The sequence below is a fragment of the Vespula vulgaris genome, chromosome 17 (assembly GCF_905475345.1).
Source record: "Vespula vulgaris chromosome 17, iyVesVulg1.1, whole genome shotgun sequence".
Lineage (NCBI taxonomy): Eukaryota > Metazoa > Arthropoda > Insecta > Hymenoptera > Vespidae > Vespula > Vespula vulgaris.
Genome location: NC_066602.1, coordinates 512,337 through 532,792, shown reverse-complemented (window position 1 = coordinate 532,792; position 20,456 = coordinate 512,337). Strand labels below are relative to the sequence as shown.

The following is a 20,456-nucleotide window of genomic DNA, read 5'->3' as shown; positions in this document are numbered from 1 at the left end:
TCACCGTGTCATCGTTATAACGTCAGTTTAAATTTTTTAATTATGTTGATTAATTATTTGATTCAATATGTTGATTATCTCTTCTTAGAGACGAAGTGTTTGGTTCAATGTTTCTAAATTGTTTGTGGAATATTCACGTCATGTACTTTAAAATAACATAATGAACGTTTTTCAGAAATATAGGTATATGGAACAATTAATTTACAGCGTAGCGCAAATACATTTCGATTCGGATTTAATGAAAAAGCATGTATACACTTCGTTCTTCAAAACGTTTCGTCAAGTATCTTCATGGTAAACGATTTTTTAATACCCCCCTCCATGCACCTGTGCTCTTATGTTCGCTCATGCGCGATAGTTCATGTGGGCGGGATTTCGTGTGCGGTTCTGTGGGCGTGCATGCATATATCTCCTTCCTTATTTTGACAAGAATATAGCCTTGAGGCATTCCTTGAGATAATCTTTTCTTTTGAATACAATTTTGGCAGTCCTCTTTTCTTGATAATATCGACGTTCTCTTCACGAAAATTATATAAATATGAATAAATATGTACCTCAAACATAAGGTCCTCCTTGAAAAGTAGATAAACCAAACTCGATGATTACAAAGTAAAATAATCAAGTGAGAGAGAGATGAGGTATAGAGAATGACCGATAAGTGGAATCGAATGGAAAAAAGAAGGTTAAAACTAAATAGAAATTTCCCCCTTGAGATAGTATCTATCAATGATTATTGGGAACATTCTGATGATATTACCGCGGAAGAAATAACATCTCGTTAATATCTGCAAAATAGTGGGGCCTAAATAAATGGTAAAAAAATTTTATTTGATCATTGAATTTATTGTATTCTTTAAAGAGGAATACAAGCTGTTGATTCTAAGTTTCGTAGTCATCCATGCAGGTTCTTGGGAACTCCAGAAAATGGAACTATATATAAGCACCCCCCCAGGCACGATAATGGACTATATCATTTACATCATTTGAAACAACATACTCTCGATAAGATAAACCCTATTTTAATTTTTTTATCTCCATTTATCAATTTCAATTCATAATTCAGCGAATTGCTTTTATACAGCCAGTCCTGTAATACGTAATTATTAATACAGGAAGATAAAACAATTTGCACTTAGACCTTTGTTAGTTCATTACATATTGTCTAAAGTTAGCTTGGCGATAAAATTAAATAAAATTTTTCCTTATATTTGCTGCGTCAATGAATGAAATTTTCATTATTCTTTTCAGATGGCAGACAGATTCTATATATATATATATATATATATATATATATATATATATATATATATAATTTGTTTGAACATTACAAAGATCGTAACGCACGAGAAAGATAAAATAGTATTAATCTACATTTTCAATAATTTCTAATTTCGATCTCAGAGTGGTTGCATCTGTGATGCGTCGCTACGTGTAATATCAATAAAAACGAACCTTTGAATGAATCTGATGATTGCCCTCTCTTTCCACAGGTGAATACTTCAAACTTAACACTTTCGGTAATTTTAGATTCATTTGAACGAAATAGATGTACGAGAAGTTAAATAAACCGCTGTTTTAGCAAGAATACATTCCGTTGAACACCCCACGGGACACTTACGAAGCAACAAATATTTTTAATTTATTTTCCGATAGACATAAATCTTGAAATGGTGGTAGTTCGCTATTTGTAATGTCGTAAAATGATTCATTTGGACAGTTACCGGATCAGTCATCTTTTCTACTGATTCAAACATTTTACTAAGTATCCTTAAGAATATATCGACGTATGCATCATTAGGATCAGAAGTGTTACAGATTTCTAGTTTATGCAACATGATTTGGGAAGCCAATCTGTGTAGTCATTGTCTCCTAAACAATAGGAATATAATACGATCAATTTAGAAATTTAAAGCAGAATTTTCACAAAATCTATTATTATAATTATTGAACGCTGCTAATCAAGAAAATAAAAAATTACTTACAGCAAATTGCCAGGAATTGATGTATACAGTTCCCGTTATTTTTTCTTTGGTTCTTCGAATTTTTCGCTGGACTCTTCTCGAAATGTGTGTAAATAATATCAACTTCTCGCAAACTGTGTGGTAACACCGAATGTAAAATTGTTCTGGAAATGGAAGGAAATATCATTTGCATAGTAAATAAAGGAAAATATATATGAACTGATATTAAACCGAATCTAATGAACTTACCATATTCTAGTGAAAATAGTTCTATCTACCTCCTTTAATAATTTTGATCTGCCGGACTATCTTTAAGAAAACAATTATTACTTAATAATGCATTAAGAATCATTTATCGAAAAACAGATCTGTAACAAGCAGTTAATTAAAAAAGGAGATTGTCAAATATAACGATCCCAAGGTTTATTAATATTGTCTAAATATTTCACTAAATTTTGGAACCAATAACTCTAATTATACTATTTGCTCTGTTTAATATTACACAATTATGTATCCGAGACAAATTGCACGATGTAAGATATAATGTAAAATAATAATAAAAAGCTGTACAACATTCTATGATATATTAGAAAATATACTATATATAAAACAGTAGAATTGAACAAAAAATTGTATAAAATACAGGAGAATGCGTTAATATTAAACTGTAAATATATAAAATTCAAATAAGATTTTACTAACCGAGAGCGTGTTGCTTAAATTGTTTAAGATGGTTTCCATTATCGCGACTGAAGAGGCGCTTTTATATTACTCCGGACCGTCCATTTTCAAAAGCCCCCATGAACGTGCTTCTAGGACGACTCGAAAAAGAATGAACGATTTATTCAACTTCCGTGGATGTGTCGGAATTCCACCCAAATTGACTCGCTCATGCGCTGTATAGTTCCACTTCCTCTTTTACATATATTCACGAGGGTAGCGCCTTCGTTTACCTCTTCACAATATTAGCAGTAACTTTGGATCGATATTATCGTAAAATGGAATTTTCTTTTCGTCTATATCTTTCTTTTCTCCTTTTGATCCCTCTTTCTCCTTTCCTACCACTGTTATTCATTCTCCATATTCATATCTTTTCGATCGTTCCATTTTCTAAAAGTCGAATTGTGTTTACCTTCTTTCCGAGAGGAAAATTATTGTTTAAATTGATTTATTCATATTTATTCATTTTTTGGAAACTACAAATATTTTCTTACTAGAAATATAATAATATCCTCGCTGTGCTTGTTTATACGTAATAGAAACAACCAATTCTCAAATAAAAATTAACAAATAAAATTTTTTCCTAGGAATTGATTAGTTTGGAATATAACATACGAAGTATTAGATAACTGGAGGGATTATTGGATCATTGTTTTCACTTCTCCAATAGGGAGCTAATTTCAAAGAAGATGTACTCGTTCGAACGGAATAATTAAATCACTGTCGCGTCCATAGCTATGAAAAGATGTAGCCGAGTAATTAAATGATGCATTTAAATAGATAATTGAATTATACAATCGTCTCATCCAATTGTCTGATTCTGTCATTGGTTTGATAAGGGAAAGACTTATGAAGAAATACCTTTCATGTTTTCAAAATCAGGCACGAGAGGTATGATCACAGGACCGCGCCACACGTTCCCGTCCACCTGAACTGGCCCATCAAAGCGTGCCGAAGGAAAATGATGAAGAGGAATAATACCGAATCGTTTAAAACGAAAGTACTTGATATGTAGGGAAGGTCGTAAATCGCAGATGTATGTACAAATAATCTTTAAACTCACCTTGGACATCTTCATATCTTGTATCTCCTCTTTCTTCCTCTTCGGCTTCAAAAATGTTTCGCAGATCTTCTTTTTTGGAATCATTCTTATTCGTCCCAATATTTTCCTTATCGTTCCCAATTTCACTCATGGCATTGTACTAAATGTCGTATATATAATTTTCTAACTAATTGCTATCAAAATAAACATAGTTCGATATCGAAGAACACTGTCAACGATATTATTGATCTTTATTTTACCTTTCCGACAGCATTGAATCCTTCTGAGGGTTCAGAAATATGTAATCCATAAAGGTTCCGCGAAGAAATCTTCTTATATAGGAAGGAACGTTCCTACATTAGAGTAAATATTCCACTTTGGTCCACGATTCGCGTGCATCGTCGGATGTCCCTACGACCATCTTTTCCGAACGCAATCGATTATATCCTCTTACCGAAGCTGCTTACCTTTGGATCCTTTGAAGGTACATTTTCTCTAGCCTCATACCACCATTCGAACGTAGCTTAGTGAAACTGTACTATTTGAGTCTCGAGAAGGTAGTCGTCATGGCCAATATAACTTCTGTCTTCCTCTTTCTCTTTCCGTTTAATTTCGATCTGCTGATGAACACGGTATTGAACAAGGTATCACAGGAAAAGTAGAGAAAAGGACGATGTTTCAAAAGGAAATACCTTGCTACTGATTCCAGCACGATGATATATGGTATTTCCTAGAAGCATTAGAAAACTTTTGGAAGACGTTGATAATCTTAGAAAATACAATATCACCGATCGATAACGTGTAATTGAATGTGTGCACTCCATGCATGAGATATATGGATATGTATTTTTTTTTCACTTTTCAAAATTCGCGCTACAACATAAAGCATAACGTCCTTGGCGACGTATTAACAAAAAATTGAAAATTTGAAAAGACGATCAGATACTTCTCATGTTGATCACTTCGCCGATTATACCATTTTTTTATGATAAAATGAAAAGGGAAAAAAATATTGTTTACATATATAACATTTTTGACCGTCGCTTGACAGATGGCAATTAAAAATTTGTATAATAACAAACAGAAGATATTTTATTATAAGAAAATTTCAATAATAAAATTAAGTCCTTTTCATTTAATATTAACGCTGATTAACCTATTAATAAGGGCGCGATGAATTAATCGAAGCTAAAGCATTTATTACAATATGATGTTATGCAATGTGGATTATTACATATGGTAGTAACAGAAAAAAGGAAAAGTAATTCGAATTAAAAGGGATTGGTGGATGGAAATTCGTTTCCCCCATATCATTTTCCTTTCGGCTGTTTCGACAGCGGAGTAGGATGTTTTGATCGAAATGCGTAAAGCGCATTTAAATAAATTACGCGAAAAAAGAAACAAATATAGGGAATGATTTTCTCTGAATCCATATTCTTTGGTACCGTGTAATAAAGAAAGAGAGAAGATTGTTAGCATAAATAAGGAAAGAGAATAAAAGATAATATCGTATAACAAATTTTCATGGAATTTTTCTTACTCAATATTAATAATTGATTCGAGAATGATGTATATTTTTAACGATAAAAAGCGGAAAAATATTAAAAGGCGGCTATCGAAATTCTTTCGTTAATTTCTAATTGTATATTGTAAATAAACAGTTGGTGAAAGAGATAGAAAAGAACAAAAACAAAAACAGGAAAATAATTTGTCCAGTTAATTGAAAACAAGTCGGATATTTATTTCCTCAGGACCCAGGATATTTCCGCTCTTTCTATCGTGTAATACGTGGTATTGATTGATCGGCTTAGAATCTAATAATCCTTTCCACTGAGCCACGCCTCGAAAATTAGCTCGGTCTTCGGATCTGACGATTTCTGAAAGAATCTTGCCTGCGAAGGTCATCTTTTCAATAATTTTTGAACGAGTGCATGTCAGTAATTTTTGAATGTGCAAGTAAGTGCTAAATAATCGCATCTACACTTCATACGTCCTAAAGAAAACTTACAAGCAATCCAAATGGTACAATTTCTTCATTTTCTCTAGTCTTTTGTTCCTTATCGATATAATGTAAATTTATCAGTAATCGTTATTATGTAACTTATTATAAAATTTCAATAGAATATTATGGAAATGAAATTGATTGTCGTGATCAATGCGATCCTAAGTATTATTTTGTTGCTTTTCGTAAAAGAAATTTTATATCCCTTAGAAGGGCGTAACCCGATTTACCTTTGATGACTGCACAGTTTAAATGAACAATTGAGCGTCTATCATGACTCTTAACTAAACTACGAATTGTAAACTCTTCCAGAGATACAGAAGACAAAACGGAGGCGAAAGTAGTTCCAATAGCCATGAAGTGTTGAGAGGGAACAGAATCGACTGTTATCTGAATTGTAATTACTTCAAGAGAAGATACGAGAATATCAATTACGCGCAGCTTGATAGTTAAACATTCGACGTCAGAAGTGAAACACATTTACATTGCACTTCCTGTTCTTCCATACATCGGACGATACGTTCTACATGGATACTATAAATGTTCGACCATCAATCAGATAACGAAACGAAAACATTTTCCTCTTTAATCTTATATTTAAATGGTCAATCAATCAATGCTGTGTTTACCGAATGGTAAATTATTTTGGAAATATGATTTAAATTTTTTATTCGAACGTATAATATGTGAGATAAAATCTGTATCATAGGTACGTTTTATTTCAGTTACTGAATTTTCACACAGATTTTATGATGGCAACGGAAGTATTGTCATTGATGATTGGTAGAATATTATTATAGTAACCATCGACTTCAATATTGAATTTTAATACACGAGTTGCGAAGAAATCAGATATAAGTAACTTGTTACATATCTTATTCAATTTTCTATATTAATTTCATCTTTTATATTATGGTGCATTGGATCGTTATAGCAGAAGAGTGATTCAAGAGACAGTTGGAAATTCTAACCAACGAAGGAACATTGTTAGCTATTGCTTTTGCGTGCATTATGTGATTGGGAATACCTTGGAAATAGAAAAAGGAGAAAAATTATTTGTTTTTTTCCGACGAATTTTGCAAAGACCAACATGGCATTGTTTTATTAAGTTTGGAACGGCGGTAAGAGGAAATGGGAAGGATTTACACTTTTCAAAGGATTCAAACATAAGTGGCTTTGACTGTAAGTCACATGGGATTGTACTTAGAGAGATTTGTCGAAGGGCCGTCGGACGTTCTATGCGGGGCAATGGTCAAAGGGGAATTGAAATGAAACTGAGGGAGAAAACATACAGGGACGATGAAATGATTCACCGTTTTTGGAAGTAATAACGTTACCAGGGAAATACTTTTAAATTATACGGAAATGGAAAGTCCACGGACACGTCATCGTTATCCCATCGATTTAAATTAGGTAACTGCTTGATAGAATTAAGAGAGGAGAAATTCTGAATTCTGTATTTCAAATTGTTTGTCATAATATTCACGAAATGTACTTAAAAAATATTCATAATATTTAATTAGTGATTTTTATAAACATTGAAATTTGGACGAAGTCCTTTGGTGCGTAGCGCGAATTACCGATTATTATTACGTTCTCCCGTACTTATCGTCAAGTACTTTTGTTTTAATCCTTTCATTATTCCATCTGCGTGTGCTTTGGTGCGCCCCTATCTGCGCCAGTTCGAATGGACGGGTTTGAGTGCCTGGTCCTGTGTGGGTGTATGCGTACGACTCCTGTCTTATCTTGATAATAAGGGAAATATGTTTTCATTTGTTTTCCTATCATCAGACCAAGCAGATAAATGGAGATTAGCTCTATAGTTCAATCGTCTATTAAAATACATCGTTTGATAACACGGTTACATATTCTGCAGAGCAATGGATTATTTTCTCAGCATCAGATTGATTTGGACCATGATATGCGAAATATTATATAACTGGAGGTAGAATGGAATCATTGTTTTGCCTTCTCCGATAGGGAGTAAATTTCTAGGAAAATGTACCCGTTCATGCAGAAGAATCAAATTAGTCGTGGTAGATGGATCTGCAAAAGACTTAACCAGATTAAATGATACGGTTAAATAGATAATTGAATTATACCGCTAATCGTATTAACGAATTTTTTGTTTGGTTTTATGCGAGGAAAACTAATGAAAAAATACCTTTCTTGCTTCCAAATCAAGAGAGGAGATGTACGCAGACAGGCAAACTCATTCCCGACCACTTGAACTCGCGTACGTAAACGCGCATGTAAGCGCGCACGTGCACGGAGAGAGGTAAAAATAAATCGTTTAATATCCTGGTGCTAGACGGTAAGTAGGAGAGTAGGTAAGGCGTACGAGCAGATCGTTAAATCCCGATCAATATCCGTTAACAGGAGTATTTGTAAACCTGGAAGATCATATATCTTTGCAAAAAAATTAAAATTTTGTCCTTTATAATATTGTGCGATGTCTGTGATAAATGTTGAATCAATTCTCCTCCCACATTATGATCCCTCGCATTATGTAGGAGATCTCTGTTTTTTTTTTGTTGGATGTAATGACACTCACTTCTATTGTTTTCTTCCCGATTAATATTTATTTTTTCTAACATATCTGTATTTATATTTCTCTTTAATCCAAAATTCCCCTTCAATATTACTTAGGACACGAAACTCACTCGTGTTTGGATAGTTTGCCATTCTCTTAATGAAAAAGAAAGAAGTAAGTAAACATGTTGGTAATTTCAAATTGTATATTACGAAATCATGAAACGATATATACCAAAAGAATATTACGTTTCAGATTTTCTGGCTTATTAGTCCAGGAAACTATCTATTTCACTACAAGTTTCAATACGTAGCGAGTTCAGCTTCGAAAATATCTCCTCAGTTTTATGATTGCTTGTTTACTTCATCAAATATCAGTAGCTCGTACGGGGCGTAGTCGCGTACTGTTGCGGACAATTCGTTATCACTCTGTTAAGTGGTTTAGTGAAGCCCCCATACCACTTCTTTTTCGTTGAACCGACCGATATACTTTTCATGTAACTTGGTAATTTGACCATTCCTCGATTCAATAACTGAGTGGTTCTCTCGGAGGGGAAATACGGGAAAGAGAAGAAGGTAATATTAGGAAACCATAAATGTGACGAAAGATTTTCTCCGAATACGTTTTTTTACCATTGTGCAATAACGAAAATGAATTCTTCGATAACAGGAGCAATATGCATTTGTTTACAAGAAAGGAATGTAATATTTGGAGAAAATGTTTTCAAAGAACAAGGAAGTAGATATAACTTCCGACGAAAAAATTTTTTTTTTTCGTCGGAAGGTATTTCTACTTCGGCATTCCTTGATAACATATGTATCTTATATTACCTTTCATCCTTGTAAACAAATACCTATTGCTTAAGTTAACAAAGACTTCCTTTTCTTTATTACGCAATAGTAATAAAATATATGGTTTCAGATAAAATCTTTTGTCCTATTTATTTTTTTAACGTAATATTACCTTCTTTCCTTTTACATATTTCTTCTTCGGGAGGACCTCAGCTATTTAATGATTATGGAGGAACCACTGTTTCCACCGCAACTTTTTGAGGAAAACATATTTCTCTGAAGTTTTTTATTGATACGGCACAATAAAACAAATCAAAAAATCGTCCAATCACTAAGTTATTTGAAAAGAATATCATTCGAATTTACGAAAGAGAAGATGAGAAATGATTTCACGAAGGTCTTCTCTGATCCGCTTAAGGAGAGTAGTAAAAAGAACTTGTCTATATAGTGAAATTATAAGGAATTCCAGAAAATAATAAGGAATTCCAGAAAGACATTTATATAGATGCGTTAGAAAAAATAAATATTAATCCGGAAGAAAAGTACAAAAGTGATAGTTATATCATCTAGCAAGAAAACGAAGAGCTCATTGATGAAAGGGATGATAATGTTGTAAAAGAATTGCTTGAAAACTGATCATAGATTTCATAAAAAATAATGAGGAATAAAATTTTTGTCTTTTTATAACGAAGTTTCTTCTTCAATATCTACGAATTCATATAAACCAAGTATCTTTATAATACATTATGTGATTTAAAAATTATGATATATAAATATGATAAAAAATTATGACGTGTTTCGTAGGATTACGTTTGCGCGATAAAGTGCCATCGATTTGTTGAGAGCTAACGACCGAAAGGACTCTGGGCACAAATGGTTATTACGTCTTATGCACATTAATTGCTTTCACGGACGGAACCAGAGAGGTACTAAAGATAATTTTAAGCTAAAATATTCATAATTTGTACTTTTGATCTCTGGGTGATTACATCTGAGTTACGTCACTGCGGGTAATGTCAACAAAAACGAATATTTGAATGACTTTGACGATTGCAGTCTTTTTATAAAGGTGACTACTTCAAACTTAATACTTCAGATATTTGTAAATTTATTAGAACTATATACATGTACGAGGAGTTAAATAAACTATTGTATAAGCAATAGTAAATTCCGTTTGATCTTACACGCCACTATTTCTCTTTAATGGTTGCTTGAATTCTGCGCTCGACTTTTCTCGATGTGTATATAAGGAATATAAACTCTTTGCAATGTGTGTGGTAATCGCATTGAGAACAATATCCTGGGAATGAAAGGAAATATCACTTTAACACTTTATATCATTTCTATCCTTTTTATTCCTTGATAGTAAAACATCCTTATTCCTTACCGAATTTAAATTTATTCAAGATATTTGTGGTAGTTGAAGACAGCTGTATAGCAGAGAGTGTTGCACATATTCATCGCCTTTTATTACACTTTATGCAAATTTTTATATTTCCTCCGTCGATTCGATCATGTGAAAAATCACTACGTGACAAGGAAAAATTATCACATTCGTTCACGAAAAATTTACTCGTTTATATAGAAGAATGAAATCAGTCGTGGTACATCGATCTGCACGAGACTTAAACAGATAATTAAATGCTATAGCTAAGTAGATAATTGAATTATATTGCTAATTGTATTATCGATTTGTCCGCGTCGTTGGATGAGAGGAAAACTAATGGAATATGGTAGGCAGAGGTACGCAGACACGGGCACTCATGTACGCCCACTTGAACTGGCGCACGGAAGCGCGCTAGTATACGGAGAGAGGTAATAAAAATTCGTTTAATATGACGGTGCTTGACTACCAGTATGAGAGAATTACGTACGTGCAGATCGTGAAATTCCCATCAGTAACCGTTAACAAAGGAATTCACTCTACCTAGCAAATTATTTCGTCTAAATTCCTATATCACTGAAAAACGTATATTAAATATTATGAATATTTATGAATATATATTGACTGAATATAGGGTGATCTAAACGTGGCCTTAATATTTCATATATTATTTAAAACTATTCCGATTTTAAAGTACTTCGAATAATATTTTTTTTCACTATTATATCGAAAAACGTTCAATGTTTCAATCGTCGCAGCAACTTTAATCCTTTTGCAATATAAACAACCCTTCCATTTCTTTTCGATTCTCCGTTGACCAAGGTCCTGCTTACAACGTCGAACGGCTCTTCGAAAAATCTTTTTGAGCACAGTCGACTGTATCCCCTAGCTAGAACCCACTTCGATCCTTTGAGAACGGGATATTCCGTCTCTTCACATTACCATACGAATGAAATATTCGAAAACAGCGCCATATTAATCTCGTCAAGGTTCGTAGCCATTACCGCTATAAATTTTTTCTTGTTCTTCCTGCTTTATTTTAGTCACATAATGTGCAGGATATGGATCTTTCCGGATGAGTTAAAGTCAAGGACGATTTTTCGAAACGAAATATCTTGCCTTCGAGTCTAACACGCTGCTTTGTAGTATCTCTAGGAAGTACTAAAAAGTTTCGGAAGATGTTGATAAACTTAGATAGTACAATATTTTCGACCGATAATGTGTGATTCAATCTATGTTTTCCATGCATGAGATATGTCTATATGTACTTCTTTTTTTCTTCTTTTTGAATTCGATCTGTAATTTAAAGCGCCATTACCACCGATGAACTGTAACACAAAACTGAATATGTTAAAGTACAGTTTGTTACTTCTCATACTGATCAATTTGGCAAAATGTCATATAATTTTTATTAAGACATAAAGGAATTGGAAAAAAATTATTTTTTGCACGAATAACATTCCTTGCCGCAGTTTTTCTGAAGGGAATCAGAAATGTGTGTATTAACATGCACAAAATATTATTATTATGAGAGAATATCAATAATATAATTAATTGCTTTTCATTAAATATTAATCCTTTCTAGAGAGCGATCAATAAACATGAAGCAAAAGCGTTTATCTCAATATGTATTCGTGCAATATGAATTATTTCATATGGTAGTTAAAAAGGGATACTAATAATATGTCGATTTAAAAGGGATTAGTCGAGAAATTCATTTATTCCCAATCGATATACACTGCAGTCTTGACGGCCCGTTTGACAGCGTAATAGGAAATATTGATTGACTTGCGCAGAAGCGTATTAAAACGAAATACGAATAAGAGAAAAAGACGATATAACGAAAAAAAAAAAAAACAGCAAAGATGACAAAAGATTTTTTCTGAGACCATATTCTTTATTACTGCGTAATAAAGGAAAAGGAATGATAGTTTCAAGAGATAAAAAAAAAGGAAAAATTAATTCGTATTGATTGTCATTTTTAAACATACAAATAAGAAAAAAGTTAATTGTCACTCGTCAACATCCGTTAGTTAAGTACAAATTGTAAACTATAAAGAAAAAAAGAAAAGAAGAAGAAAAAGAAAGAAAGGTAAGATGTCGAATTAAAAGAGCTTGTTAGAGAAGTTCCTTCCTCTTAATTAATTCCTCTTAATTTCATCTTTGACCTTTCTGTTTGTGAATGCAATTAAGGAGAGCAAAACGTAATAACCTTGTCTGCTCGGCAACCGCTCGAACGTTAGCTATAAGGATGGTAATTTATTGCGCAAACATTGTCCTACGATTCACATCATATTATAAATCATAACTTTGAAACCAACTAATGCGTTACAATGATATTCGGTTTATATGAATTTGTAGACATGGAGGATCGTATATTTATGCAAAAAAATTAAAATTTTGTCCTTCATAATTTTCTACGTTGCCTATGATAAATGTTGAATGAATACTCCTCCCACATTATAATCCCTCGCATTACATATGAAATCTCTTTTTTTGCTGGATGTCATTACTATCACTTCCATCGTTTTCTTAGCGATTAATATTTTTTATTTCTAACGTATCCGTATAAATGTCTATGTGGAATTCCTCTTCGGTATTACTTATGACTCGAAACTTACCCGTCCTTGTAAATTTTGCAACTCTCATAATGAAAAAGAAATACGTAAGTAAACTGAATGGAAGACTTAAATTGTATATTACGAAATCACGAAACGATATACACCAAAAGAATATTACTTTTCTGATTTTCTGACTTATTAGTTCTGGGATCTATCTAAGAAGATAATATCAGGAAACAAAGAAATATGACGAAAGATTTTCTCCACATAGAAGTTTTTTATTATTGTACAATTAATGCTTCGATATCTTGAGCAATATGCACTTGTTTACAAGAAAAGAAGATAATATTTAGAGGAATATGAAAGTAGTTATAACCTCCGACGAGAAAATTTTTTTACGACAGATTTTACAATAAAAATTACATAGTAAGAAAATTATAATATCATTAATATCTAATAATATTAGAACGCTACTTTTGAGTATAACTTGAAATTACGAAAGAAGAAATATTACAAATTTCGTATATGTATTTATGATTAATTTCATAGCAAATACAATTGATAATTACAATAATTATAACTATTGTAATAATTATTACAACAATTATTCATAATAATTAATTATATTATAAATAATACAATTAAAAGCATAATTAAAAAATTTGAACTTATGTAACTATAATTAATACATAATTTTATAATAAATACATAATTATTTATATAATTTTAATTAAAAAAAATACAATTTTACATGATAATTTCGATTAAGAATGAAACGAATAATTGTCGATTGCATTACAAGATTCCAAGATTTATGAGATAATTTCTCATGTACGTAGAAGAAATGAAAATATAACTAAATAATTACAGGAGAGGGGAATTTTTTATGAACTAAGTAGGAATCATGGTTTTATAACGGGACAACATAAGATTAATTTCGCCGGGGAAAGTCATTCCTTCGGTGGTTTCCGAACTAGTAATACACGAGTGAGTGCCATACGTGAAATATGCCCGAGGTGTATATACATCATACATCCGAAAGAACATCTTTACAAGCAATTGAAACGGCAGAAACAATTTCACCATTCTCACTCGTCATTCTTTTACTCCATCAATAATCTTTAAATTTAGCAGTTGCCGTTTGCATTAGAATTAATTCAAAGTTACATTTCTATATTATAGCAATGAAATTGATTCTCTTGATTCATCTCATTATAATTATTATTTTGTTGCGTATAGAAATTACTGTAGCACTTGAATGATATCATCTGACTTATCTTCGTTAATTATACAATTAAAATGAACGAATAGCTTTGATATGTCTTAACTAATCTACGAATTTTGACTTGTTTTAAATATATACGAAAGAAAATCAAAGGCGAAAGCAATTCCAACATCTGATAGTAATTACATAGGAGCCGAATTTACGGATATCCTGATTAGAACAATTGTGTATACAAATTGTAGTCCAATCTATTTTCCAAAAATGAACATATCAATCAAACATGTAAAAAAGTGATTACTCAGTATCAAATCTACCTGTATAGTACCATTATGTTGCAATACATAAAAATAAGAAGGTTTAAGAGAACTTAACCTATGAGGAATAGCTAAGTGTTCTTTTTTTGGTTAGATTTTCGAATTGCTTCTTGAATCACACTTCGTACTTCACAACCCAATGCGCTTTAGTATAAAAGATGAAATTTATACAGAAAATTGGAAACGATATGTTACAAATTACTTATATCTGATCTTTTCATACCTCGTTTATAAAAATTCGGTATTAAAATCGATGGTAACTGTAGTAATGCGCCAGTAATGGCGTCACGTTGTTTCCATACACCTGAGAATTAGGTGTTTTTCTCGCGAATTGGGTTTCATATGGCGTGGAAGATTTGAATTCAATTCACTTCTAAATGGAAATACATTAATGGACTTCATAAAATCTATGTAAAAATACAATAAATTATTATAAGATATACCTATGATAGAGATTTTATATTCCACATTACACTTTAGAACAAAAAATATATATCTTATCTCTAACACATCTCACCTTTCGGTAAACACAGACTTTGTACTATCCATGTAGAACTTATGGTCGGAAGAACAGGAAGTACCGATGTAAATATGTAACACTTCGAATGTCGAATATTTCATTACCACGTTGTGCGTAGTTGAATTTCGTGTATCTTCTTTGGAATTAAATTCAAATGTAAGTCAATTGGACTCCTTTGCAATACTTCAAGTCTTTGGGAACTAAATCTTATTTTGTCTATTATATCTGTAAAATAATCTAAATTTTCTTGGTTAGTAAAGACTCAGGATAGGTATTCAATTGCTCATCTAATTGTGCAGCTATCAATGATAAATCTATTTACGCGCCTTTAAGTCATATAAAGTATCTTTCCGAAAGCAACAAATTATAATTTTGAAGTTAATGATCACGACAATCAGTTTTATTTCGATAAAATATAATTGAAATTTTATAATAAATCACATATTAATGACTACTGATAAATTTACCTTATTTTGATAACATAAACAGAAGACTAGGGAGAACGAAGAAATTGTTTCCACCGCCTGAACCGCTTGTAAAACTACCCTTTGGAACGTATAATGTATAGACCTCAGAAATATTTATTGTACGTCACTTGCTCACGTATTACTAGTTCGACAACCACCGAGGGAATGACGTAAAGCTTTTTCGCCGTCCTCAGCCAGACGATATTCATCCCCCGCTCGTTGCTATGGTTGGTTACCATGGCATCAAGGAGGCCGCCCTCTGCAAAGGGTTAATACGTTTCAAAGAGACTAATCAATATTTCCTATTATATGTTCGAAAGAAGAGAAAAGGTCATAAACTGTGAGAATATGAATTTCTATATTGATTTCTATTAATTGGATGTATCATTATCCTTCTGCTTATATGCTCTTCCTTCATTCGCTTTTTTCCATACTTTTTACTAATTTAACAAGATATTCTAAATTAACTAAAGGATTTTGAAAATTGTCAAATAATTTATATCCTGTCCTTGTTGTTAAAAATATATATCAATAAGAATTAATTTTGAGCAAAGAATATTGCTTAACAGATTTTTTCGTAATATTACTGTCTATTCTTTTTGTGTTACTTAAGTTAACACTCTACTTTTTTACAAATATCCTTTTTTTTTCAATGCCGTAGCAAGGAATATGGATTCAGAGAGAATCAGTTTTCATTTTTTTTTTCTAGTATCATCGATTTCTCATCAGAGTATTTCATTTGGCCACGATGTACGCAAATCAATCAAAATTTACGCGATCGAACGAACCGAGAAGATATAATTGAATATGTATTGGAGGGAAATGAATTTCTCGACGAACATCTTTCAATTCCAAAAATTAATATTGTCCCTTTTTAACTACCATATGAAATAATCCACATTGCATAACAGAAGATTGTAACAAGCGCTTCTGCTTCAATTTTATTGTTTCTTCTCTAGCAAAGATTCTCATTCCATTAAACGACACACTTTTCTCGATATTCTTTCATAATAAAAATTTCTTCCGGGCGTTAATATACATATTTTTTTTGGTCATAATAAAAGTAAGATCGAATGTGAAATGATCAGCTTGAGAATTAATTACATTATGATCCTTATATATAGTACTTTACATGAACAAATACATTTGTATGAAAATAGTTTCGAAGAAGCCTTCGTCAAAAACATATTCTTCATCTATCGTGGAAGATCAAGCAAATGACTTTCGAAGTTGTCGGGTGTTATCATCTAAAACGTTGTGCTTGAACATTTTTAGTCTTTTGTTACAATTCTCCAGAGGTGACGTGATATGACGCTTAATAGTATATTATTATAGCTCGAATTTAGAGAAAGGAAGAAAAGAAAAATATATCTATATATCTTATGCGCGGACACTCAATTATACAGTATCGATCGGCGGAATTCTACTATCTAAAAGTATCAACGATTTCCAAAACGTTTTTAATGCTTCTTGACGGTAGTATCAATCAACGCACTGGGTTTGGAAGGAACGCGTTTCCCTTTCAAACATAATCCTTTTCTTTACGTGATCCGTAATATTGTGTTCTATTCCGCCTTCATTATGTAATCGAGATTGACCAGGAAGAAAAGGAAGAAAAAGCCCAAATGTTTATAATGGAGGTGACGACAAAACTTGCAAGATTAATATGCCATTGTTTTACAAAGCATCATACGAATGGTGGTACGAAGAGACGGAATATATGTTATTGAATGTTTCCAAAGATAAGTGGCTTTAGCTACAGGATATAAGCGAGTGTGGTGGGAGAGGATATATCGAACGGCTGTACGCCGTAGCAAACGGAATCTGAATTAAAGTGGAATTCAAATGGTACTCAGGCTAACATTGGTACTGGTTTAACATTGAAAATGATTAAATCTGCATGTACGATCAAAAGATTTACCGTTCTTCGGCATAAGAGTGTTAGCCCGGGAACGCTTTTTAATTATGCGTTAAATATTCAGTGTATGTTTACCTCACCGTGTCATCGTTATAACGTCAGTTTAAATTTTTTAATTATGTTGATTAATTATTTGATTCAATATGTTGATTATCTCTTCTTAGAGACGAAGTGTTTGGTTCAATGTTTCTAAATTGTTTGTGGAATATTCACGTCATGTACTTTAAAATAACATAATGAACGTTTTTCAGAAATATAGGTATATGGAACAATTAATTTACAGCGTAGCGCAAATACATTTCGATTCGGATTTAATGAAAAAGCATGTATACACTTCGTTCTTCAAAACGTTTCGTCAAGTATCTTCATGGTAAACGATTTTTTAATACCCCCCTCCATGCACCTGTGCTCTTATGTTCGCTCATGCGCGATAGTTCATGTGGGCGGGATTTCGTGTGCGGTTCTGTGGGCGTGCATGCATATATCTCCTTCCTTATTTTGACAAGAATATAGCCTTGAGGCATTCCTTGAGATAATCTTTTCTTTTGAATACAATTTTGGCAGTCCTCTTTTCTTGATAATATCGACGTTCTCTTCACGAAAATTATATAAATATGAATAAATATGTACCTCAAACATAAGGTCCTCCTTGAAAAGTAGATAAACCAAACTCGATGATTACAAAGTAAAATAATCAAGTGAGAGAGAGATGAGGTATAGAGAATGACCGATAAGTGGAATCGAATGGAAAAAAGAAGGTTAAAACTAAATAGAAATTTCCCCCTTGAGATAGTATCTATCAATGATTATTGGGAACATTCTGATGATATTACCGCGGAAGAAATAACATCTCGTTAATATCTGCAAAATAGTGGGGCCTAAATAAATGGTAAAAAAATTTTATTTGATCATTGAATTTATTGTATTCTTTAAAGAGGAATACAAGCTGTTGATTCTAAGTTTCGTAGTCATCCATGCAGGTTCTTGGGAACTCCAGAAAATGGAACTATATATAAGCACCCCCCCAGGCACGATAATGGACTATATCATTTACATCATTTGAAACAACATACTCTCGATAAGATAAACCCTATTTTAATTTTTTTATCTCCATTTATCAATTTCAATTCATAATTCAGCGAATTGCTTTTATACAGCCAGTCCTGTAATACGTAATTATTAATACAGGAAGATAAAACAATTTGCACTTAGACCTTTGTTAGTTCATTACATATTGTCTAAAGTTAGCTTGGCGATAAAATTAAATAAAATTTTTCCTTATATTTGCTGCGTCAATGAATGAAATTTTCATTATTCTTTTCAGATGGCAGACAGATTCTATATATATATATATATATATATATATATATATATATATATATATAATTTGTTTGAACATTACAAAGATCGTAACGCACGAGAAAGATAAAATAGTATTAATCTACATTTTCAATAATTTCTAATTTCGATCTCAGAGTGGTTGCATCTGTGATGCGTCGCTACGTGTAATATCAATAAAAACGAACCTTTGAATGAATCTGATGATTGCCCTCTCTTTCCACAGGTGAATACTTCAAACTTAACACTTTCGGTAATTTTAGATTCATTTGAACGAAATAGATGTACGAGAAGTTAAATAAACCGCTGTTTTAGCAAGAATACATTCCGTTGAACACCCCACGGGACACTTACGAAGCAACAAATATTTTTAATTTATTTTCCGATAGACATAAATCTTGAAATGGTGGTAGTTCGCTATTTGTAATGTCGTAAAATGATTCATTTGGACAGTTACCGGATCAGTCATCTTTTCTACTGATTCAAACATTTTACTAAGTATCCTTAAGAATATATCGACGTATGCATCATTAGGATCAGAAGTGTTACAGATTTCTAGTTTATGCAACATGATTTGGGAAGCCAATCTGTGTAGTCATTGTCTCCTAAACAATAGGAATATAATACGATCAATTTAGAAATTTAAAGCAGAATTTTCACAAAATCTATTATTATAATTATTGAACGCTGCTAATCAAGAAAATAAAAAATTACTTACAGCAAATTGCCAGGAATTGATGTATACAGTTCCCGTTATTTTTTCTTTGGTTCTTCGAATTTTTCGCTGGACTCTTCTCGAAATGTGTGTAAATAATATCAACTTCTCGCAAACTGTGTGGTAACACCGAATGTAAAATTGTTCTGGAAATGGAAGGAAATATCATTTGCATAGTAAATAAAGGAAAATATATATGAACTGATATTAAACCGAATCTAATGAACTTACCATATTCTAGTGAAAATAGTTCTATCTACCTCCTTTAATAATTTTGATCTGCCGGACTATCTTTAAGAAAACAATTATTACTTAATAATGCATTAAGAATCATTTATCGAAAAACAGATCTGTAACAAGCAGTTAATTAAAAAAGGAGATTGTCAAATATAACGATCCCAAGGTTTATTAATATTGTCTAAATATTTCACTAAATTTTGGAACCAATAACTCTAATTATACTATTTGCTCTGTTTAATATTACACAATTATGTATCCGAGACAAATTGCACGATGTAAGATATAATGTAAAATAATAATAAAAAGCTGTACAACATTCTATGATATATTAGAAAATATACTATATATAAAACAGTAGAATTGAACAAAAAATTGTATAAAATACAGGAGAATGCGTTAATATTAAACTGTAAATATATAAAATTCAAATAAGATTTTACTAACCGAGAGCGTGTTGCTTAAATTGTTTAAGATGGTTTCCATTATCGCGACTGAAGAGGCGCTTTTATATTATTCCGGACCGTCCATTTTCAAAAGCACCCATGAACGTGCTTCTAGGACGACTCGAAAAAGAATGAACGATTTATTCAACTTCCGTGGATGTGTCGGAATTCCACCCAAATTGACTCGCTCATGCGCTGTATGGTTCCACTTCCTCTTTTACATATATTCACGAGGGTAGCGCCTTCGTTTACCTCTTCACAATATTAGCAGTAACTTTGGAT

The 20,456-nt window shown here is 32.1% G+C and overlaps 4 long non-coding RNA genes across 5 annotated transcripts; 1 reads left to right on the top strand and 3 right to left on the bottom strand.

The window, feature by feature from the left end:
* Positions 1-822: 822 nt before the first annotated feature.
* Positions 823-2,791, bottom strand: LOC127070183 (uncharacterized). Its single transcript, XR_007784309.1, has 5 exons — positions 2,664-2,791; positions 2,211-2,270; positions 1,983-2,125; positions 1,453-1,869; positions 823-1,087 (listed from the first exon to the last, which is right to left on the bottom strand). It is a non-coding gene; the product is annotated as an uncharacterized LOC127070183 (long non-coding RNA).
* A 2,695-nt stretch (positions 2,792-5,486) lies between these two features.
* LOC127070205 (uncharacterized) lies at positions 5,487-10,175 on the top strand. Its single transcript, XR_007784341.1, has 4 exons — positions 5,487-5,679; positions 6,038-6,360; positions 6,451-7,138; positions 9,854-10,175. It is a non-coding gene; the product is annotated as an uncharacterized LOC127070205 (long non-coding RNA).
* Positions 10,176-13,598: 3,423 nt separating this feature from the next.
* LOC127070144 (uncharacterized) lies at positions 13,599-15,696 on the bottom strand. 2 transcript variants are annotated; one of them, XR_007784230.1, is made up of 4 exons: positions 15,521-15,696; positions 15,051-15,290; positions 14,757-14,940; positions 13,599-14,677 (listed from the first exon to the last, which is right to left on the bottom strand). It is a non-coding gene; the product is annotated as an uncharacterized LOC127070144 (long non-coding RNA). The 2 variants fall into 2 exon arrangements; XR_007784229.1 differs by having other exon boundaries at positions 13,599-14,940; positions 15,521-15,695.
* A 2,640-nt stretch (positions 15,697-18,336) lies between these two features.
* On the bottom strand, positions 18,337-20,343 carry LOC127070185 (uncharacterized). Its single transcript, XR_007784311.1, has 5 exons — positions 20,176-20,343; positions 19,723-19,782; positions 19,495-19,637; positions 18,965-19,381; positions 18,337-18,601 (listed from the first exon to the last, which is right to left on the bottom strand). It is a non-coding gene; the product is annotated as an uncharacterized LOC127070185 (long non-coding RNA).
* Positions 20,344-20,456: the final 113 nt, after the last annotated feature.